At 45.4% G+C, this 21294-nt stretch overlaps 1 long non-coding RNA gene across 1 annotated transcript in view; it reads left to right on the forward strand.

Moving 5' to 3' along the window:
• LOC138268457 (uncharacterized) overlaps positions 1-19760 on the forward strand; it is a 31603-nt gene extending 11843 nt beyond the window's left edge. The window contains exon 2 of the long non-coding RNA XR_011200005.1: positions 19239-19760. This is a non-coding gene — a long non-coding RNA (uncharacterized lncRNA). The remainder of the gene's footprint in view (positions 1-19238) is intronic.
• Positions 19761-21294: the final 1534 nt, after the last annotated feature.

Below are 21294 nucleotides of genomic sequence, written 5' to 3' on the forward strand. Positions count from 1 at the left end.
ACAAGGTTACAGAGTTACTTATGTGGGTGGCACAACCAGTGCTGCAGGCCCACTAGTAGCATTTGATTTACAGGCCCTGTCACCTCTAGTACACTTTACTAGGGACTTACTAGTACATTCAATATGCCAATCGTGGATAAGCCAATTACGTACCTATTTTTGTATAGGAGCACTTGCACTTTAGCAAAGGTTAGCAGTGGTAGAGTGCCCAGAGTAACAAACAGCAAAATCAGAGTCCAGCATACAACAACCTGGAAAACGGAGGCAAAAAGTTAAGCAAGACCATGCCAAGGATGAAAAGTCTAACATCAGCTGTCAACCATCAACCAGGAAACCCTCCAAAATGTCCTGGGAACCCTCCAGAAACCATCTCCAGTCGCAAGGAGAAACCTTCATATTGAAGCCATCCCAGAGGACCCAGCCACCACCCCAATAGTACAACCTGCCAGCTCAAACAGCTGGGGACTCTGACACAGGGGCCACATTTGAGAGAACAGTAGAGGGAGTCCAGTGGGAGCTATCCAAGTAGGTGTGGGTGGGGATGCAAACTATGGCTGCCAGCCTTGAGGGTATGCGTATGTGCATGGTAACAGCAACTGAACAGGCAGCAGCTAAACAAGGCACACAATCCCCACTGCATGGAGTCCAAAGGTGTGAGACCTAACCACTGCCTTGAGGGCATTGCTACAACACATGCCCTACCAATCTTGCTGCATGCATGACCACAAGCAGGACTCATGCCTCTAACTTGTCTCCCTCAGGGCAGACAGCTGCCTACCACAGGGATGTTGCTGCCATGCTCAATCAACAGCTCCTCCTTGCTGCAGTGATGCCATAAGTAGTTCCACAGATGGTAGCTACCAGGAATTTGGTGTTCACTGCTCCAGCCACTGAAGTGTGGCCCCCTCAAACCCACCACCCTCAAGGCCAGAGGAGACAACACACAAGTCAGGATGAAGATGTGGAACAGATCATCTTCACCTGTAGGAGTACCCAGAAGCACCAGCCCAAGCCACATTGGCAGTGATTTCCCTTTGTCCTGTGCTTGACAACATGCCAGTGTTGCTACAGTTGGTGACATGCACTCTTAACCGACAATGTTAACCTTTCCATTATAGACTGCCATTGTCTCTCACTACTCCATTGGCAATTCATGTTCCCCTGCACTGAATGACACTTCACCTCAACATGCCCAATGAGATGTTCCTCAACCTTGCACTTGTGTTTTGTCACAATAGAATGGTTTACACTAATCAGTCAGTATAAGAGGGCATAAATAATGTGGGCAGGTATCTACGCACAAGGTATCTACATGATGAATGTCAACGCTGGCCACATCTCCTACAAGCAAGTCACTGTATGACACTTGTTTTAAAAACCTACATGCCTCACCCACTACATACCAATATCAGAACAAGTGGTCAAATAGTAGGAAAAGATCTCGCCATATAATTCATACAATGACTCATTGGCAATGCAATTTAATTGCTCTTAATCCAATCCTATTTGTCACTCCCAACAGTTAGGACAATCGTATAATTTACATCAATGTATGACTAACACATATATCAACATTATACGACACATACAAAATTTGTCATTCAGCATAGATTAATGGTCCAACTTTCCTCTCCTTGTTATGAAAACCATGTGGTGATCATTGATAACTAGACCAAAAACCACACAAGATGGTTGTCTTAATTTGTCAGTCCTGGATCATGTTTGTTTACATCCCTGTTTTGGGGGAAGAAAACAGGACTGTGAAACCAAAAATCCTTAAGGCAAATTAAGTTTGACTTGCAACCTCTATCATATGTCGAAGCGTTTCAGCCCTGTTACATATGGGCCTAAACCCTGTCGTGGGAACCTATGTAAGAGATTACCTTCTGGTGGATAATATAGATGAGGATAAGAAGCAAAGTACACAAATGATTCATCACCTTATATCATGATAAAATAGGGGAAATCAAGAAGGCTTTCTTAAAACTTTGTCTGGCTCCTAAAACTGATGAAAATACAGGAGAATTAATCAACGATTACCCCGCTTTCACTTTTAGGAGGAGTAGATCCCTGAAAGATACTTAGTCATAGTTTCATATTGAATACTGAAAAGGTAAAACCTATTCAAGGTTTATTTATTTGTCGTAAATGTAAAGCTTGTAGACACAGCATAAACTGCAGAAATTTTTCCAGGGGTACAAAAACCCTTTTTAATAAGGAAACATGTATCTTGTTCCTCAGACTATCGTCTATGATTCAAAATGCCCATGCAATAGATTCTACATAGGCAGTACAATACACATGGCGAAAAAGAATTCTGAAACATATGAGAGCAATTAAGAATGAGGATAAATCATACCCAGTGGCAAGACACTTTAAGGAGTATCATGATGATAAAATGTGAACAAATTGCAGTTCATGGTCCTTGATAGGGTCACAATGAGTGTGAGGTGGAAACAGGAAGTTAGATTTAAGAACTTGAATCACGATTAATTATAAGGTGTAACACAATGGAGTCGAGGGAATGAATAAGGATGAAGAACGATCAGTCCATTTGTATTAACCAGTAATATATTCTGTACTTTTTTCCTCTTACTTATACCTTTTGTTGTGCTATCAGATTACCACTGATCCAAAATCTAAACTAGTGTAGTGAAACATTTATTTGAAATCCATTTAATGTAATTTACTTAGAAGAAGGAATATTTAAGAAACTATTTCTAGTGTTGAGAGGCATTGATTATTAAAGGAACACAATAAGAAGCAAAGGAGCTATTATATCTGAGGAATTTAGGACTAAAGAAAAGGTTGAATTATAAGAAGGATGGCCGTTTGCACAGTAAGTAAATGGGATATGTCAATATATGGTAATAGGTTTGTACCATTTGATCGATGGGCTAAAAATAATGGATAAAATTATTTGATACGAATATCATGCCATAGTTTGGACTCTTGCTCTAGGCAAGACTGCTGGTTTAAGGATGACAGTACTTATGTTTGTAGGAGACTATGCCTATCCTACAACAAATCGCAACTGTTGTCCCAACCTTACCGGCTCACTAGTAGCAACTCACCAGAAACAATAGTAAAAGGTGATTTGTGGCAGCCTTTACGCATGGACTCTAGAATAAGACATCTCGGAGTGTCGTGGTTTAACGGAGATTACCCCTTTCTCACAGATATATCATGTCTCCTACAAACACAGGCAATGACAAAAATGCAGTTAAGTTTCAATAGTTTTTATTTAACATAACTGCAATTTGCAATAAGTTGCATGGGCTGCAATGATTAGGATAATGAATAATGCAAGAAACAGTATTGTGATGACGAGTCATTGTTACAAAGACCACCATCTTGCAATGCATAAGAAAGACATACCAGATGTAATATGCCCTAATACCCTAATGTGAGGCCTAACCTACCTAAAGGAGAGCTGGGCGTGTTAATCTGCCAATGCCACGTCCATGAGAGGAGCCCCCAACCCTTACCTTGGAATGAGGTCTCTATCTCAGACTCCGCAGGGACACGAAGACTGGGTCAGCGTCCAGATGACTGCAGCATCAATATCAGCGATGGTGGCGATGCCCTCTGGTCGTAATCCCTCTTGTGTCTAAAGTACGATGTATTTATACAGATCTACAAGGACACCTGACGTAGGTGAGGTCCCAAACAATAGATAACAGACATGCTTGGGACGGCAATTAATCCCTCGCAAGTATAGAGGGAAAATCCCTAAGTGAAACACTGACTGCTTGTTTGTCTTTGTTGCTTGATCTTGAAACCTTAGTGCAGTGACACTGATAATGTAACTCATTAGTTAAAAACAAATGGTAATAAGTATTTTGTTCCATATTTGATTATATTATCAAGTATTTATATGTGGAGTAACATGTTTAAAAATGGCCGCCATGAGTATGTAAGGAGTATAGTCTGTTTGTTTATAGTTGAGATGGAAATGGAAGGAGAGTTCATTTCTGTGAACAAGGGAGCAAGGTCTCCCGAAATGTGTTGGATGGATTGTGTAATTCAATGCCTTTTTCGTTTTTTGCATGATTAAACTTGTGGATTGTTTAAGCAAGTGACTGCAGCGTTTCTTTTTTGTAAAACAATTTGGTATGTGGATTTAGGGTTCGCGACCCCACCCGTAGTCTGCCGTGTAGGGCGCAGACTAAAATCGATTTTGAACATTTGTGTGTATAGATGAACATACAAGCTCAAACATTAACCCCACCCACAAACTAACCTGTAATATGAAAAACCACCCCTCAAACCTACTTATCCCTTCAGTAAACCACTACAAAACTTGAGGAGGGAGGGGACTGAACTATGGGTGAGGGGGCAAGAGTTCAGAGGTTGGCCCTCCTGAGACTTCCTGATGGTTTTCAGTCTTTGTATTCTGGTCAACATCCTTCTGTATGCTGTCCAGCTTTTTGAGGACTTTTTTCAGGTCCCTCTGGAGCTCCCTTATTGCTGACCCATCCATTGCAGCATATGTGGTGGGCTGTGGTGCTGGTGTTGATGGTGCAGCAGGTGAGGCAGATGTGATGGTGGTGGCTGTGGTCCCTTGTGTAGGTGTGGTGCTGGCTATACTGTGGCCAATGCAGGTCACCCTTAGCTGAATGTCCGCCATTCCCCTGTGGCTCACTCTTTGATAGCACAACACTAGCTTGTGGTACCCAGACTCAACATTCAATATGTAGCGATATCTCACTGCCTGCTTTTGGAACGCCCTCAGTTCCGCGACATCAATGTTATCAGCTGTAATAAGACAGGCAACCATCAGTGTCGGTGTGCATGTACAGATGATAATCTAACACTCTGCCTCAAACTGCACATGCAGTCCGAATCACAGTCCAGACAATACAATGTCCCTGATTAATGTAATAGCAACGATGACTACTCATGTCATTTACAGCAAAGCACAGCAAGAGTTGGACCAAATAAAGTGATTGGTGCATTGCATTGACACATTTCACCAAGTCAAAGGCAGCAACTGCTTCACATAAGCCAGGCCCACTAATCTTTATCATCGGAGTCAACTTCAAAGCACACAAGACCAGTGACTAGGAGATGTAATTGGCAGTATGGTAGGCAGCTGGTAATCCTAAGGGGTCAGTGTTTGAGACACATGCACGCTTGAATGAGAACTGTCATCTACACAAAGACCATAACCTCTACCTACATAGATGTTGTTCCCCTACCCCTGTGCCTCAGGGTTGATGGCATGCAATAAATCACACCTGTTGAGGACAACCACAAAGGCATGTCCACTTACACATGGATTTAGTGAGTGGAACATGTGAGGAGGGCTGCCACCTAGGAATAAAGTCTCCATAGGTAATTCACATCTACCTTCATGTGTCCAGTTGTGGACACCCATCAACACCTGATCTGCCAACACAATTCCCGAAACACTACATTGATGCCAGCACACGTCTGGCCTTGACCTGCATGCACGCCTATTGCATACCACGTGTCACGTAAATGGAGTGTAACTTATGGGGCTACATGCTGGGGGGCAGTTACCCATACAGTCCTACATGTACATTACAATACAGGGATGCACAAATGTGTGGATAACTGATGCCTCACTGTATTATGAGAATGACGGTATGACCCAGTGCCAATATACTGCCACTGGTGTACTTTAAAGTCACATGTGGTTATTATTCTTGTGCACATGCTGCTCCCTATTGCGCAGCTCAAGACTCCCAAGATATGACTATCTGGTTGTGAATGGGTAACCCTTGCACTGAACACTGTCACCATCCAGCCTAATAAGATGAGATCACATGCCAGCTCATCATATCTTGCAATGAGTGCAACACGAGTCACTCACACAACAGCTGCAATCACTACACAGGATAGACATTACTCACTGGATACGTCTGGGCCCTGAAATCTGCCCACTTCCCCGATGGTATTGGGGCAGGTCCACCTGTAAAACATGGATGGAAATATATGATCAATGTCATATCACTGAACATACATGTGGACAACATATCAGTGCAATATTTTACATGAGTGAGGTGGTGATCATACATGACAACAGTACAACAGACCTACCACTACAAACTCACATAGACACTGACCCTCTGAGTGACAGCCACACATCTGCACTGGACCTAACATTCATGTGGTGCTAAACCCTACTACAACCATATATGGCTAAACCATTTCAGAAGGTACTCCATGGCATGATTTGTATTTGAACGTTTCAATGGCACTTCCCTGGTGCACTGCAATATAAGTGACTTGGGTATTGTGGCTTATGCATCAAGGGACACTGAGTTACTATGCGATGGACATGTGGCTCAATTTTCAGTCCGCAATTATGCGTTCAGTGGTCCATGACAGATGTCAGTTGTATGTAGGTAACAAATGCCCATTGGCAGTGTCTCCTAAGCCATGTATGCCCCCTTTGCCAACATAATGTCAGGGATCATGTGTATGACAATGTAGCGCTAAACATGGATTGCCCACTTAGCTGTCTGGATCCAGTGAAAGGTGGTATACCTGATCATTGACAGAATGCATGGGCACAGGTGTTGCCATAGCACCTGAAATGCGAGTAAGGGCCACATGTACAAAGATCAGGTTTTGTTATTCCAAATTGTGAGACTTAGCAACTCACGATTTGGGAGTAGGAAAATCTGAAGTAAAACAATATCAAGGACACTGTTTGCAAATCACAAATGGGGTAGCAACTGAGCTACCTCATGAATTTTAATGATTTAGGTCTCCATTTGCAAACCCCTTGGGAATGGCAGCACTCACAGGGATGGTGGCCTGTTGGGCTCAGCAGACTACCATGTCGGTCTGCTTTTAACTAAAGCTGTATTTTCTTCTTTGAAATGCAGCCTTTTTTCATTATGCATAAACAGAATGCATGTAAAAAACAAATTAAAACTTTTATTTGCTTTCTTTTTAAAGCCGGCAGTACTCCCTGGGACCACTGCCTGCTCAAACAATGTTTTTGCATGCCTTCACAAAGGGGAGGGGTTCCATGGGCACCCTTTCACTTTTGCGACTGTATTAGTACAAGCTCAAAACTGGAGGTAACTGCAATTGCTTTGTGACATTGCGGTCACAAAACAATCATACATCAGACTGCGACTCGCAAATAGGAAGGCAACGCCCCTTCCTAAATGCCACTAGCAAACCCTGTTTTGTGATTCAGCAATGTGATTGTGGAATGGCAATTTGGTATGTGCATTGGAAAACATTTTTTTCTTCACGCAAATGCACCAATTCAGCAAACTGGGCCGTTTGCAATGATAAAGAGCTTATCACATGTGGCCCTAAGTGATAGTCATACATGCCTCAACAAACCTCAGGCCTGCATTGTCCACATGTATAGACATGTGGACTCCATCTCAGTACAGAGACACTAACACTTTGTTCTGCTTGCACTCAACTTGGCCACAAACATTGCATGCAGCACGTTAACACATCTGCTACTATCACGAAGGAGCTTTCTACAGTGCAAATTTGTCAATGTGATACTCCCCAACAGGGCCACCGATCACCACACCCAGGTGGTCCAGCAGATCCTGGTCTCTGGCCACCAGGTTAGCCCAGCAATGCTTTAGCTGGTACTCATTCTGGCTGGTATGGTACACCCTTGTCAGGTGGTAGAGCACCTTGCCCCACCGCAGCCGCCTCACCTGTGATACCCCTGTATCACCTGCCCACCCATCTCAAGCATCATGGTTAGGAAGTAGCACACCAGCCACACAAAGCCCCCAAACTCCTCCTCCCCATGCGTGTCAGCCTCACCCTTCCTGACATGTCCCTCAACAACAAATTCAAACAGTAAATGTAGAAAAAAAGAGGAAAACAAATGAAAATAAAAAAAACTTACAGCCCAATCCTAAGAAACCCAACTAATCTAACACCCAGACAGACACCCAACAGTACAGGTACAATATAAGAGTTTTAAACTACACAATCACACACTGGTACAATAAACCAACAGATTTCATGAGACACAAGAGACACCAAAAGATTCAAATGCAATCACCAAACCAGCAACACTGAGGCACAGCCACACAGTCGACAAATTGCACAGACTGTAAAGTGAAAGTTTAAGTACACCCACTGTGCCATGGCTGTCAACCGGATTTTGTATTACATCACTCCCTGTCCCCATGCATCTATTTTTTGCCACAGAGGATGTTTGCGTGAATATTTTCAACTCCCCACCTACATGTACAGCAAAATAGCATGCATCCCCTGTATACTTCAATTTCAATGGATATTCGCATGTGTGGTGCGCAGGTGGAATTCACACTATGGGCCCATGTATGGTTAGTTTGCAGGAATTTGACGCATTTGCATCAATTTTTTTACTATCTGTGTGATTTTCTAATATTTAACATGGATGCACCCTGGATGAACATGAAGATAGGATGGTATGGCCTGCACTGTATAATAGTGTATGGCCACATGTGGTAGAGCATGATACTTTGTGATTTTGGTGTGAATGATCTGTAATCTGTTTCTGAAAGAACTGCATGCAATACTTTGGACGTCATGCAAATGTGTGAATGTGTGAATGTGTATCTACATCTGATGGCAATCAGTGATCTAAAGCAGTCATGGTATGTGTTTGTGACATGTGTTGACTCATGTGATGCGTGTAGTTTGACTTAGGGGACATTACATTTCAGATGACAGCCATCCTCAATGATACTTGAGTTTTGTCTGAGTGCTATGTAAGATATTTTGCCCCTCATGTCATTAATTGTTGGGTATGAGTTCATGGTGACTTGTGTGGACTATACCAATGTCTGACCTGTGTAAATGTTTGGTACGAACTGTGTTTGAGACTCTGCCTGAATTCCACCCATGAAATGTTTGGTACACGTCAGTTTGACTCATTACAATTACCTATCTTGTGTTGCTGTGGTGGACCTGCTGCCCTGGCTTCATGTGTTTACATATCTTCAGATTTGAACTGGACACTTCTGTGGAATGCACGAGTGTCAGCATGCGTACCATGTCAGGATTGGCCTCCATGGTGTCAGTTTTGGGCAGGTCTAGTTGGGACTCTGGTAGGGGCACCCCTTGAGTTCAGACTATCTCGGAAGGAGGTAGTGTACCGAAGCAGAAGAGCAGGTAAAGGCATACAAGGAGAAAGGACAGCTATGGTAAGACAGACAACAGGAAAGTGAAGGCAGGCAGAGCAACCATAGTGTGAACAAACATGGAACTGATCAGTAATGGATAAACACTGGGGTTGTCACGAAGGTTGTACACAGGGTAGGGGTCAGACGTTCCCACAGGGAACCTTGATGCCTCTGTGCAGATTAATCCTTCAGATAGTCACCACACAAACCCCATAGAAAGGAGGCAGCAGAAGTGATTGTCTCTGGACCCTTAGGGCACAAACAAGGGTTGTACTTACATACACAAGACCAGCTCTTGTGAATCCAGCTGGAGAGACAGTGGCAATTCCTGGAAAACCGCAATAGCACACTGTCACTGTTGGGCACTAAAGACTACATGCAACACTAGACAAAGGATGGGGGCTCGAATTGCCTCCTGGAAACAAGGGGCCAACCCAAGTACAAAGTAGAACACTTATAAGCAGGTGAGTAGGTTATAGTACACTTACCAGACACAATAACCAAATAGGAAACAGGAAACAAACTAGGATGCAACGCCTGGAATAGGGAACAGGCTAAGGCTGACTCAAAGGCAGGAACAGGACTGGGAAACAGAACAGGCTCTGACTGGAACAAGCAGGAACAGGACTGAGAAAACAGAGCAGGTTTAGGCTGAAGCAGGACTGAAACACAATCCAACAAGGGGTCTGGAACACAAAGGAATTGAACTCCAATGCATGACGAGGAGCTTCAGGGACAGGCAGCTTATGAGCAGTTCCAGGCAGCAGCAAGCCCAGGGTGGAGTCACATGGATGGGCTGCACAAGAGGTCACAGGTGTGTGGAGCTTCACTCTCTCATCCTGGAGGAGAGGCTCCAGTATAAAGGAACAACCAGACTTTTCCCATAGGAAGCATTGGACAGAAGATTACAGGTCTTACCGACTACAAGGTAGTGCATTATGGGGCCTGAATTCCATAGGGAGCTAATGTAGTTCTTCCATAGCATGCCATATTGAAAAGGGAAGCAAACCAGCAGAGACTCTGGGTGAGTGTAAAGAAATGGCTCCCTGTTGCAGTTACCCCCCACTTTTTGCCTGATACTGATGCTGACTTGACTGAGAAGTGTGCTGGGACCCTGCTAACCAGGCCCCAGCACCAGTGTTCCTTCACCTAAAATGTACCGTTGTATCCACCATTGGCACACCCTGGCATTCAGATAAGTCCCTCGTAACTGGTACTTCTAGTACCAAGGGCCCTGATGCCAAGGAAGGTCTCTAAGGGCTGCAGCATGTCTTATGCCACCCTAGAGACCCCTCACTCAGCACAGACACACTGCTTACAAGCCTGTGTGTGCTAGTGAGAACAAAATGAGTAAGTCGACAGGGCACTCCCTTCAGGGTGCCATGCCAGCCTCTCACTGCCTATGCAGTATAGGTAAGACACCCCTCTAGCAGGCCTTACAGCCCTAAGGCAGGGTGCACTATACCATAGGTGAGGGTACCAGTGCATGAGCACTGTGCCCCTACAGTGTCTAAACAAAACCTTAGACATTGTAAGTGCAGGGTAGCCATAAGAGTATATGGTCTGGAAGTCTGTTTTACACGAACTCCACAGCACCATAATGGCTACACTGAAAACTGGGAAGTTTGGTATCAAACTTCTCAGCACAATAAATGCACACTGATGCCAGTGTACATTTTATTGTAAAATACACCACAGAGGGCACCTTAGAGGTGCCCCCTGAAACTTAACCAACTATCTGTGTAGGCTGACTGGTTCCAGCAGCCTGCCACACCAGAGACATGTTGCTGGCCCCATGGGGAGTGCCTTTGTCACTCTGAGGCCAGTAACAAAGCCTGCACTGGGTGGAGATGCTAACACCTCCCCCAGGCAGGAACTGTGACACCTGGCGGTGAGCCTCAAAGGCTCACCCCTTTGTCACAGCCCAGCAGGGCACTCCAGCTTAGTGGAGTGGCCCGCCCCCTCCGGCCACGGCCCCCACTTTTGGCGGCAAGGCTGGAGGGAACAAAGAAAGCAACAAGGAGGAGTCACTGGCCAGTCAGGACAGCCCCTAAGGTGTCCTGAGCTGAGGTGACTCTAACTTTTAGAAATCCTCCATCTTGCCGATGGAGGATTCCCCCAATAGGGTTAGGATTGTGACCCCCTCCCCTTGGGAGAAGGCACAAAGAGGGTGTACCCACCCTCAGGGCTAGTAGCCATTGGCTACTAACCCCCCAGACCTAAACACGCCCTTAAATTTGGTATTTAAGGGCTACCCTGAACCCTAGAAAATTTGATTCCTGCAACTACAAGAAGGACTGCCCAGCTGAAAACCCCTGCAGCGGAAGACCAGAAGACGACAACTGCCTTGGCTCCAGAAACTCACCGGCCTGTCTCCTGCCTTCCAAAGATCCTGCTCCAGCGACGCCTTCCAAAGGGACCAGCGACCTCGACATCCTCTGAGGACTGCCCCTGCTTCGAAAAGACAAGAAACTCCCGAGGACAGCGGACCTGCTCCAAGAAAGGCTGCAACTTTGTTTCCAGCAGCTTTAAAGAACCCTGCAAGCTCCCCGCAAGAAGCGTGAGACTTGCAACACTGCACCCGGCGACCCCGACTCGGCTGGTGGCGATCCAACACCTCAGGAGGGACCCCAGGACTACTCTAAGACTGTGAGTACAAAAACCTGTCCCCCCTGAGCCCCCACAGCGCCGCCTGCAGAGGGAATCCCGAGGCTTCCCCTGACCGCGACTCTTTGAATCCTAAGTCCCGACACCTGGGAGAGACCCTGCACCCGCAGCCCCCAGGACCTGAAGGACCGGACTTTCACTGGAGGAGTGACCCCCAGGAGTCCCTCTCCCTTGATCAAGTGGAGGTTTCCCCGAGGAACCCCCCCCCCCCCCCCCCCCCCCTTGCCTGCCTGCAGCGCTGAAGAGATCCCGAGATCTCCCATTGACTTCCATTACAAACCCGACGCCTGTTTCTACACTGCACCCGGCCGCCCCCGCGCTGCTGAGGGTGAAATTTCTGTGTGGGCTTGTGTCCCCCCCCGGTGCCCTACCAAACCCCTCTGGTCTGCCCTCCGAAGACGCGGGTACTTACCTGCAAGCAGACCGGAACCGGGGCACCCCCTTCTCTCCATTCTAGCCTATGTGTTTTGGGCACCACTTTGAACTCTGCACCTGACCGGCCCTGAGCTGCTGGTGTGGTGACTTTGGGGTTGCTCTGAACCCCCAACGGTGGGCTACCTTGGACCAAGAACTAAGCCCTGTAAGTGTCTTACTTACCTGGTTAACCTAACAAATACTTACCTCCCCTAGGAACTGTGAAAATTGCACTAAGTGTCCACTTTTAAAACAGCTATTTGTGAATAACTTGAAAAGTATACATGCAATTTTGATGATTTGAAGTTCCTAAAGTACTTACCTGCAATACCTTTCGAATGAGATATTACATGTAGAATTTGAACCTGTGGTTCTTAAAATAAACTAAGAAAATATATTTTTCTATATAAAAACCTATTGGCTGGATTTGTCTCTGTGTGTACCTCATTTATTGTCTAGGTGTATGTACAACAAATGCTTAACTCTACTCCTTGGATAAGCCTACTGCTCGACCACACTACCACAAAATAGAGCATTAGTATTATCTATTTTTACCACTATTTTACCTCTAAGGGGAACCCTTGGACTCTGTGCATGCTATTCCTTACTTTGAAATAGCACATACAGAGCCAACTTCCTACAGTGAGTGTTACTGATTCCCAGGCTACATAGTCCATTTACAGCCCCCTCTAAAGGTGGGATGGCAGAGACGTAACAAATGGCAGTGGCAGGTCTGATTTCCAGGTGTGGACTGTGCAGGGCATGTGTTGTGAACATTGCTTGTCATACCTGGGACAATCCTGCTATTCATGATCGCAAATGATGCTCTCCTTGTCACATAAGCTCCTTGCAGCTGTTGCAAGTGTCACTTAGTAATGTTAGGGGTCTATTCACATATTCCTGTACTTCTGATATTTCACGTCCACTGTCTTGTCTGGGGCGCGTATTTACATTATGATTGGAGATGTCATAGTTGTGTCATGTGCTACAGTAGACCATGTTGGCAACATGGATGTGACTCGTATGTTGTGCTCCATTTGTGTCCTTATTTCTCATTCAAGAGATGAGTATTTTATGTGTTTGCTGTACAATCATTCGCATCACGTGATGTTGCATCAGAAGTAGTTAGATCTTTGTAACAAGCTCCCTGAGTTAATACTCACATTCTTAAGGTACATTTGATGGAGAATAAAGAAACCAGAGCGGGATTGTGTGATCAAGTAAGGTGTTTATTTACATATCTTAACAAGGTGTGTAGAGTGACTATTCAGTAAAAAGGTTGTGTACAATTTGCTATCTGTGGGGCATTCCTGCAGCTGTTCGGTTTCCCACCCCCTCATTTTCCCTGCCACCATCCTCCTCTGGCAATTCTTGGTCCAGCTCATATAATGGGATGTTCCTCCTCACTTAAATGTTGTGCAGGATAGCACAGGTCACTCATTTTATGCACAATGTATAGGGCATATATAAAGCTGCCTCCTGTGATGATGAGGCACCTGAATCTGGACTTCAGGATGCCAAAGGTCCTTTCTACAATGGTGCATGTCCTCCGATGTGCCTCATTATGGGCACGCTGTGCTTGGGTTGGGGAATGGCTGGATCCAGTAACCCTGATCTGCTGCAAAATAGAATAGGAGTAAGTATTTTGTTAGTGCTTGCAACAGGAATGTTATGTAGCATGGCAGTTATCTTGTCATCTGACTCATGTGTTTGTGGTATTGTGTGAGATCCTGGTCTTCTGTGGTTTTCTCTGCACTGGGTTGTTTGACATGACAACTTGCGTTTGGCTCATTGAGCTGGGATCTATGATTTGGTTGTCGAACTGTTGGTCAGTATGTATACCATGCATTGTGTATTGTCCCACATGTTTTAGTGTCCTTTCACTGGAGGGGACATGATGCATCCACGCACACAATGGATTTGGATGTAGTGGTAACATGGTTGCACTACATGGCCTGGACATCCCATCCATTTACACATGTCATTGCAGATTAAATGCGACACTGAGGCTCTTTGAATTGGGTAGGTGAGAATGCACAACACATCTCCATAAGTTGGCAGCACTGAGGTGTTCAGTATTGACCATGCACAAGTGTCCTTTGTGTGACTTGTGTCTAGGCAAGCCTTTGTTCCCTCTCCCTCTATCATGTGCAACTGTGCACCTACACTACCGAACTTGCTCCAAGGAACCTGGTTAACTGCCATGTGGAGGTGAATAGATCTGTGCAGGAAGGGCCATCTCCCTGTACATCTGCTAGTTTGATGGACAATTGGCTCTTTCAGTGTGTGCAGCAGTGTGCAGTTTGTATTAGTGGCACATCAATGTGTTCATAGCACAGTCCACTTCCTTATTGCAACCTGGAAACAGCACCCCAGGAGTGATGTATGATGTTGGGACTGCCTTAGTATTTCAGTGTCGCCTACATCTGAGTCTGCATCATACTATGTCTCATGATGTTAGACCTGCTGCAACACACATTGCACACCCCTTCTATGCTACATACTATTTCGGAGGGTGTCCGATTGACTATGTGGCCTAATGTAATTGTAAATGGTTCATCGCCCAAGCTGTACTTATAGTGCAGGCCATGTAATTGTCACTGTGGGCCTTGACATTGGTCCCTTGGTGCTCTAGTGTGCAACTAATGTTTGTGTCAGCTGTCATTTGTCCAGAGGTGTGTATCCCATTGTGTCAGGGTGTATAACATACCTATCCGTGTCACCCTGCCCACGTGTCAATGTAGGGGTGTATGTTTTGTGTCCTACAGGGTTGTTGTGCTGTGTATTACTAGGTTTATTGACTTACTGACAAGAAGGCAATTGCCATATTCTCCATCCAGGAAGTGCTGATTGATCCTGCTGTGGCAAAATATGGATGGACACTCCCAGGATACTTGGCCAAGATGCTTGAGCAATCCCTGGTCAACTATTACCAGCACATTGATAGAATGCTTGTGCTTTCTGTTCCTGAATAGGTGCTCTGTTGCTGCAGGTGGGATGATCCGGACATGGGTGCAGTCAATTGCACCGAGCACATGTAGGAAGCCACGGATTTGGTAGAAGGCATGTTTTATATCCTGCTTCTGCTGGGTGTTGGGGAAGCTGATGTTGAGGGGTGTGAGGGAGATTGACATCTAACACCTTGGACAGGAAGGCCGGGAATGAGGGCTGATACTCCAGTGACCAGGGCACCCATTGTCTCGAAGGAGCCACTTGCCAACGTATGCAGGACAGCTAGCAGCTTGGTCACCGGTGGTATGCTGTGTGGTGTCTGCAGGTTAGCTGTTGTGGCTCATTATGGTGCAGCAGATGCTGTGTGGCTTGCCAGTTGAGTCGATACCTCCGAATGATGTCCTGTTCCCTGAGGTCATGGAGGGTTGTCCTGTTTCTGAAAAGTCTCTCCTGCCTTCTGCGTTAACTTTGTTGGCCGCGTTGGGGTGGGGGGGGGGGGGGGGGGCTGGTGGCTGCTGCCATTGGTCCTGTGCTCGGCGTTGTCTTGCAAGCTACATCAGTAACACCTCCATGTTGTCCTGTTGGTCTGTAATGTTGCTTCTGTATGTTCCTTTAGTGGTGTTTGCCTAATTTTAATGCCTGCCCTGACCCAGGCATTAAAATTTGACTCCAATCTGGTTTAGTGTCATTCTTTTTGGGTCCACCTCCCATCCGTGCGTCATTTTTGGTCTGTTGGATAAATATGGCGCTAGGGTGTTTGTCACTTTTTGCACAGGAACGTCTGCATTTCTTATTGATGCAAGGCAGTTTCACACATCCTTATAATAACTCAATTTGTTATGCTAGACTTTTCTAGCATCAAAATATAAATATAGAGTGATGTTTGTGCCAGATTTGCGTCTTTTTATGCAAATCCAGCACAAACTGAGTATAAATATGGGCCAGAGCATTCTCCAAGCGCTTTTGTCCCAGCACAGGAGCCTCAAACACAGAGCTGTCCTTGTGCTAGGAATCCTATGGTTGCAGTGGGCAGGGGCCAAAGCTCTCAGCCTCTGGGGACACAAGTGAAGCACGGGGCCCAACAGGCCAGCATAAAGGGATGCAGTCAATGGCAGTACCTCCTAGTGACTCAGCAGGTCACAGGTCACAGGTCAGCACAGCAGCAGCAGTCCAAGGCGGTTCCTGGTGAGTCCCTCCAATAGCATTCTGTGTCCATTAAAGCAAGAATGTGTCCTGTGTTTTACATGGGGAAAATCCCCTGTACTTTTGCTCAGTTTTGCAAAGCAATTTCAAAGGGGGGGGGGAGGTAGGTAGAGGTTTCAACCAGTTACGACTGGCAATAGGAGTGTCACCTCTCTCGTACAGCACAGGCTCCAGACATCAGTTGTGGGGGTAAACAAGCCCTTTGTGTAAGGCCAGGACACAGCTTTTACAAATGCAGGTGTGCTTCCCCTTCTCTCAGCCCAGGAAGACAATTTAAAATGCAGGTGCACCTGACACCTCCACCCTCCCTGTGTGGAGTCTGTTTGAAAAGTATGCACAAAGCCCAGCTGCCACCCTGCCACAGACATGGATTAGTCAAGCTGCAAAACATTAGTCATAAGCACAGAGAAATGCTCAATTTCTAAAATTGGAATTTCTATAATGGTGGTAAAAATAAATCCACCTACACCAGAAAGCAGCATTTCTCACTACCATTACAACCATACCAAACATGCCTATGCAACCCCCTCATAAATCAGACAATACTCCCTAGTCATAAGGCAGGGCATTTCCAATGCAATCCTATGAGAAAGGCAACACTCACAGCAGTGAGAAACCAAATTGACTGTCACTGCCAGGACAGGAAAATACAACCAGGCACATGTCCTGCCTTCTACATACATAGCATCCTGCCCATAGGGCTAGCTAGGGCCTACCTTAGGGGGTGACTTACATGTATAAAAGGAGTTCTGGGCCTGGCAAGTAAATTTAGATGTCAGGTCCCTGTCTCAGTAAACTGCGTACAAAAGCCCTGCGCTAGCAGGCCTGAGACCAGTTTGAAAGGCTACTTTTGTGGGTGGCGCAAGCATCACTGCAGGCCCACTAGTAGCATTTAATTTACAAGCCCTTGGTATAGGGATACCACTGTACAAGGGACTTACAAGTAAATGAAATGTGCACATTAGGTGCAAGCCAATCCCACCAATTTTAGAAGGGAGAGCACCTTCACTTTAGCACTGATCAGCGGTGCTAAAGTGCTCAGTCCTAGAGCAAACAAGAGGTCAGAAAAAGTAGGAGGAAGGAGGCCAAGTTTGGGGATGACCCTGCAAAAAGGGCCTGGTCCAACACACAAGCAACCGTTGTATGCCCCTCAGATGCAGTATAGTGTCATGCAGTCCCACATGGTCATGAAGGTGTAGAGCTACAAAACACCTGCATGACAATGTAATGTAATGTATAAATGGTGCAGTGAGAAGCATCACAGGGGTGTCGGACAGTGATGGTTTGTGCGTAGGTCTACATTATCTGATAATGTGTGACTTACTGATCACAGATGTTTGTCAGTTGCTTTGATCTACCACTAGGATGATTTGCTCACTAAGCCTAACAAGTTGACAGTGGACAATGTTGTCCATTAACTGATATGTACAAATTACCTTAAGCAAGGTTTTCCATTCATGTTTTGCAGGTGGACGCCTGCTTTACACCATAGGTGAGGAGGCCCGATTTGAAGGACCCAAGGAAGCCATTAAGTCATCTTGTGTCGTGTGCAATCCATGGTTTGGTGTGAGTCAGTCTGAAGTGTAAAATGCTATGAAATATGGTTTTGCCTGACCAATTATGATATCATTGGGGAATGAATGGTGACATGTCTGTTGGAATGTTGTGCAATGAGTGGCTTTTCTTGTAGCACATGGGGCAATGTGTGCTGACATGGAGTTGTGTGTAATAAGAATTGTAATGGCAGCCGCATTCATTGAGGTCTACCTTGATGGGTGTCATGGCAGTTGTTAATGTATATAGCATGCCTGTTGACAACCACTTTGTCACAGCACTATTGTCAATACTGTGTGCTACACATAGCTTACACTTACTGACAAGACGGTATAGATGAGGGTTATAACTTCAGCTGTCTCTAGGGGGCTTACGTAAGACATGCACTACAGGTGCCTCAGAACCCTTAGGAGATGAGGCTGTAGTACTGCAAGGACCCATATGCTGCACAACAGTCAGTGTACACAGTTCGTAGACAACTCGGCTCCAGATGGTTGTGGGAAAAGTTTAATTCATCCCACGCCAGCATGATATTTGTGAGTGTAGGTCACATCACATATGCATATGATGTGAATGCTGTGTGCATACCTGGTACTTTGATGTCTGACATGCATGTGTAAATGATGTAGAATGTATCAGGATACTGTTGCAGCACCCAATTCAGTCTCAGATTCACTGTGAGCCGAAGGACACCCATACAGCCACCATGTGTATGCCTTTTAACATATATAGCACAGGGTAGGGGGTGTCAGTTCTGTAATGTGAAGACAAATTTCATGTGCAGGTCAGGCTTGGGCCACACTTTCTGGGGACATTGCATCAGTTGTACATGTAGGCACATCATGGGCAGTGGCGTGCCCCATGTAACATATGCTCGGCCAGGTCTTACACCAGGACACATGAATGGTGATTTTCCAAACCTTAGAATAGCTGGTGGGAAGTTACCAGACCCCCTATCATATGGCCCCCCACTTTGCATCCGTGATGACTGGGCAAGCCTTGATGTTTCACTACGGGTGTCAAGGTTATGGATTGCCTACACGGCCACCCAGGCACACAGGAAATCCAGACTTTAGGGCACGTGATCATCACAAGTTTGATACAAATGTTTATCATGGACAAAACTGTCCAATCGGCTCCGGGCCCTGTTGGTTAACAATGGATAGCCATCATCCCAGTGACATGTACATAATACTGTAGATGGCAATAATTGAGAAATGTTTTATCTGCAGTTGCAGTGTACATAATGTCTCTACAACCTCCCCCAATGCTGTAACTGATGCTTGTTTCTCTTATTTCCACTGCCAATGACACCAGACCAGAGGCATGCTTTTCATCAGAGCCGAACACTACCAGCACATAATGGAGGTGGAAGCAGGATACCACTGAATGGCAAGGACGTTCCACCGTGAGAAGGCATCTGGGGAATGGCAGGCATTTGCACATGGTGGACCTCCACATCAGCCACACAAGGACACTGTAGGAAAATCATTAGGGGTGCAGAGGACCACAGCCAATCCAAGGCCCTCCATGTCATCTGCACCAGCCAGGCACTAGTTCAGCCACCTGCTAAAGTTGTTGCAAGCCAATTTGAACTAGACATGAGATGGGACATGACCAAGGTTTTAGCCAGACTTGAAAAATAGGAGAGTGCTCAGAACCAGAGGATATTGTGATATATCAAAAACCGAAGAAATAAAGAATTGAACTTATATTCTACAACCTCCCAGTTCTTTTCCCTCCCTTTTACTGTTACATTGTTTTAGATTGGGTTTTAGATGGGTAGTATTAGGTTAGTGTAGGGTAGGCATATGTTAGGTTTAGTATAGTGGTGGGGGAGGTTTCTTTTTATTGGTGTGGGATGGGTGCAGGGTCATGCTGGGGTATTTGTGTAGTAAAAAAAATACCAAAGAAGTATATACTTGTTTATGCCTTAGGTTAGTACATGTTTAGTCATAGGACAACAAACTGTATCTTGCCTCTTAAGTGGGGTGGGGTGGGGTTGGGGGGAGCAATGTTTAGCATGTGGTGTTACATGTGTAAGAAGTTTTGAATAGGTTATATAGGTGTAGTTAATTTAGTATAGGTTTAACCAAAGGTATCTTGAGGTTAGTTGTATGTATATGGCTTTACAATAAATCCTGTTTTTCTTAGCCTAATAATTTTAAGTTTGAGTGTCTGGGGGTGCTTATGAGTGCACTGGCCAAGCTGTGGAAATGGCCTAGAGTATGCTTACTGTCTTGATCTACCAGGTTTACCATGTGCATCCCCTATGACCAAAGAGCTGTCAGATTGGCTGATATATACCGTTTACTCATGCATACGTTTGCCATTCTGTGTTCAGCCATTCACAATGTGTATGTATAATTTATCTTGGACAAGTAAATTTGATACTTCATCTCTCATTGATAGGGTCCTGCAATTTCATTGTTGGCAAGTGTGGCACATCTGACAATGGGCACATTTGAAACTGTCCTGCAACACTGACAGGTGGCCATCACTGATCAGGTTAGCTTCTCCTATACCACACAAATAAGTGCTACTGGTACTCCCATCTGAGTAAATTACCGTTGACTTGGTTCAGGGCCATACATGCCATGTTTACTTCAAAGGTTATCTGTTCAAAATGTATATAGAATACTCAGTAAGTTGGTTGTAGCCGACAACACAATCATTCACCTTTCTCATGTTAGGATCCTAGTGTGTGGCAGTATCTGATGGTTATGCACTCGTGCTGATATTCTGTACATATTGACATGGATTGATACAATGCTATCTTTTAGCTGAGTAGATGGATCACAATAAGCGTAGAAATGCTACATGTGTACAAGGTGCTTTATTTTTTGTGAATTCTATAGAATGTCCAGTTCAGACCCATGAGTGAACGTTAGCCATATGTAGCACAATCTGAGTCCAGGATTGAGGGACATGTCATGTGACATGGTTAGTAGAAGTGTGCATTCATGAGGAGCTACAAAATTGCCAATTGGTATAAGAGACAATGACAGTACATAGCAGACAAATCAACAGTGGTTAGGTGAAGGAAGCGCATTTCCTACTGGCACAACACTGGCATGATCTTAAGGCCAGAACTAAGGAGAAACTGTCCATGTGGCACAGGCTTGTTACCGGGTGCTTTTCCTTGTGAATTTTATTCCTTCCACATCTTCATCTGTGTATGGTGCTTCCTGTGCCATGGCTGATGCGATGGTAGAGGGAGCCACACACTTCAGGGGATAGAGATGTGGAGTCAAAGGTCCTGGTAGCATGCCATTTGTTAGCAACACAAGGCATCACTGCAGCAAGGAGGAACTGCTGAATTTTCAATACCTCAGCAGCATCACGGTGGTAGGCAGCCATGTTTTCCCTGAGG

This window comes from Pleurodeles waltl, chromosome 12 (genome assembly GCF_031143425.1).
Source record: "Pleurodeles waltl isolate 20211129_DDA chromosome 12, aPleWal1.hap1.20221129, whole genome shotgun sequence".
Classification (NCBI taxonomy): Eukaryota; Metazoa; Chordata; class Amphibia; order Caudata; family Salamandridae; genus Pleurodeles; species Pleurodeles waltl.